Here is a 3,469-nt window from a genome sequence, read left to right as displayed (position 1 = left end):
GAGGGGAGGGGAGGGCAGGGGAGGGCAGGGCGCCCAGGAAACCACTTAGAAAGGAAAGCTGAAACTTGGGTGTGAGGCTACAACTGAGCTCCAGTGTGAAGAATGTAAAAAACGGCAGCCGTGCAGAAGTAATAAAAGCGGGAAATAGTCCCTCAGAGAACCGGAGGGAGAGAGTGACGGCTCCAGCAGACAGCTGATGCTTCTGTGCCCCTCGCGCTTCTTCCTCCCTGGGTCTCTCTTCCCGCATCTGCCCCTCCGCCCCCATCACAGCCGCAGGAAGATGCTTCTGGAATCCACGGGGCAGGAAAATGCTTCCCTTCTACCCTCCAGGCTCCCGTAGGGCCCGAGAATTCAGTTGAAACGAGGCTGATTAGGAAGAGAAGGACACATTTTGTACACCTGGGACTTCACAGGAATATGAGACATAAAGCAGTGACCAGAGCAGCAGCGTTTGTGCCTCCAGACAAGGAGGCAGACCTGCAAAGACTACAGGGGACCCAGGGCTCCGTTGCAAATCAGGGAGGAAGTGACGGGTGTGTTGGTACAGCCTGTAGCCAATTCCTGCCTCTGGGGGTGAGGGCGCCTTCTCCCCTGGGGCCAGGGAGGGCGCCCCTCTCAGGGGACATTCACTTCCTGTCTCAGGAGGACAGTGTAGGTCAGAGACCGATTCTGAAGCCACTTCAGTTCAAATGCTCAGCATGGCTGAGTGGCATGTCCTGGGGAGTGTAGCCTGCTCGCCTTCACTATTAACCTGATGTGGTTACTCGCCCACAACATTCTCGAAGTTCCTCGTTGATGGTAAAAGAACACCCACTGCACAGAATTTATTTACGGAAGGGGTTAGGGGTGGGATATCCGAAGGGAAGGGCTGGATGGCACCAGCCACAGGGACAGGGGGCAATGGGGCAGCCCTGGGAGCTGGGGTTCCGTCCTCATGTGCAGTCACGGGCGGAAGCTCATCAGGGTGGGTCTGGGGGGCTGGGCTGGGCTGGGCTGTGGGGGGGACAGGGGTGGCGCAGGTGCCTTCAGGGAGTTCAGTTCCTTACAGGGTCTGACGCCCGGTGTCCAGCCAGCATTTCCTGGTCCTTGGCCTCCTGTGGGGGGAGCTTGCACGTGGCCCTTAAGGACTGAATTGCCTACAGCCTAACAAAGGAAGCAGCGATTTTGACAAAGTGCTGAGGGGAGGGTGGGTCGGTAACTGACAATTCTAGAGATGCCTTTGGACGTCACCCGCCTTCAAATTTGCAGTATTTAATTAGAATATATGTGTTAGGACTGAGACCTCTCGTCGTTAGTGCACAAAATCACACTTGATCGATGAGCTTGCTTGTGTGTGTGTGTGTGTGTGTGTGTGTGTGTGTGTGTGTAAGTACTTAGAAAACCATTTGGCTTCAGGACAAGTGAGAGTAACCCTGATGGACCCCTGTCACTTAGACTGCGTTTCTGGGGGGATGAGGTGAACTAGTACACGTGGAGGCGGCCCTCCAGCTCCCTCACACAGGCTGTGGGCAAAGGGACAGACTGGCAGGTGAGCGAGGTAGACAGGGCTTTATTTTTAAGAAAGAGACGCGCACACTCCCCTGTCTGTGTGAGAGGCAGCGCTGACTGAGGAATGCAGTGAACACACAGAGAGCTCCAGGAGAAAACGCACGACGTCGTGCACTGGGTTTGGAAATCAGGACGTGCACTAAGGAAATGTCCCGCTCCATAATGAATGAAAGAGTCAAGTGAAGCGGAGAAGGGGCAGCTCCCTCCTGCTCCTCAGAAAGCAAGCCCCGTGCAGACGGGACGGGAGGTGACATCTGCACGAAGGGGGTGCTTCCCGGGAGCCGCTGACCTGGTGGTTCCCGTGGGGCTCCCTCCGGCACCCGCACTCTCTTCCGCCCGGAGATGATGGGTTTGCAGACATGGCTTCGTGGCCACTGGGTTCAGTGCGGCCCTTCGCTGACGCCCCTTTGAACCCCCTCCGCGCGGGTGGACGCCTTTGTGGGTGTCGGGTCTGGAGATTCTGCTCAGGTTCCTGGGAATGGGCCTTCTCGTCGCGGCTCCCCTGAAGACGTCTGTTGAATGGAGGGTAATTATCTTCAGCCTCTTGAGTGAATGAAATCTAATCTGAAAACCACTGTGGCTAACTGCACGCCTCTCTAAATAGCAGCAAACACCTCCACACGTGGGCGCAGCCCCACCTGGGAGACCCGAGACCCCCGCGGGCCGTCCCCGGCACCGGTGGCGGAACGATGATGACTCGCCGGGACGAGTTCCCAGGTGCATTGACCGGAGGAAGACACCAGCCAGGGGATGCCCATGACTGTCCCTCCAGGTCATCACTGGGTCACACCGAGCTGGGCCGTCCATCGGCTCCAACGCAGGAGCTCCACGCGATGTCCCCGAAAGCTCTGTGCCCTGCCCGTCACTGTCGTCCAATACCACAGTCTCTCCGTGATGACTCGGGCAGCGCCCCCCAATCAGTTTGTGTGAAAAGATGCGGGTTGGGTAGACTATGCAGCAGGGTCGCTGTCCTTGGGTTCAGATCTTTCCGGTAACAGCTTCTGTTTCTGGGTCGCATCAGTTCTGAGACGATGGACGTCTGTGGCCTCGTCTCTGCTCCTCCCGTCATCGCCAGGCGGTGCCTGCTCCAGGCAACACTCTGCACACTGAGTGTGGACATGCACTGAGCGTGTGAACATGTATAAAGTATGTGAACATGTATTGAGCATGTGAACATGTGCTGAGCGTGTGAACATGTATAAAGTATGTGAACATGTATTGAGCGTGTGAACATGTGCTGAGTGTGTGAACATGTATCGAGCGTGTGAACATATATAAAGTATGTGAACCTGTATCAAGTGTGTGAACATGTACCGAGCATGTGAACATGTATTGAGTGTGTGAACATGTATCGAGTGTGTGAACATGTACTGAGCGTGTGAACATGTATCGGGCATGAATGAGTAATTCTGCTTTATGTCAGGCGTTAGCATTCTAAAATGTTCTCATATTTTAATAGGTCACTGGGAGGCGTATAATAACCACAATGAGTGTTGGCTGTTTGCAAAAAACAAACAAAACACAGTATATTCCGTGCCCATTACTAATACCGGAAGGTAAATTGTGAGTGCACTTTACATTTCACCTAGCTGCAGCGGACAGGAAGTGCAGGCATCGCCACCTAATTAACAATGTGCCCAGAGCGCCTCCTTACAGTCTGCACTGTCCCCCGGAGCCGGAGTGGGGACAGAAAGGCGGACCACACAGAGGGGAACCCAGGCTGGGATGGAAGCCTCCCTGCTAAGCATGCGGGAATACGTGCGGCTTCACTGATTCTTAGAGGGAGAGGAAGGGAGAGGGCGAGAGACACACCCATGGGCGGCCTCCTGCACTCACGCTCCCTCCAGGTGGCCGAGCCCGCAGTGAGGCACGTGCCCTGCCCGGGAACCCAACCTGTGACCTCTCGGCTCCTGGGACAGTG

At 55.6% G+C, this 3,469-nt stretch overlaps 1 protein-coding gene across 1 annotated transcript in view; it reads left to right on the top strand.

Moving 5' to 3' along the window:
• CSMD1 (CUB and Sushi multiple domains 1) overlaps positions 1 to 3,469 on the top strand; it is a 710,708-nt gene that overhangs the window by 143,825 nt on the left and 563,414 nt on the right. The gene's annotated exons all lie outside the window — the stretch shown is intronic.

Source organism: Myotis davidii, unplaced genomic scaffold, assembly GCF_000327345.1.
Source record: "Myotis davidii unplaced genomic scaffold, ASM32734v1 scaffold807, whole genome shotgun sequence".
Classification (NCBI taxonomy): Eukaryota; Metazoa; Chordata; class Mammalia; order Chiroptera; family Vespertilionidae; genus Myotis; species Myotis davidii.
Note: the sequence above shows the minus strand (reverse complement) of the source record. Positions and strands in the feature narration are given on the sequence as shown.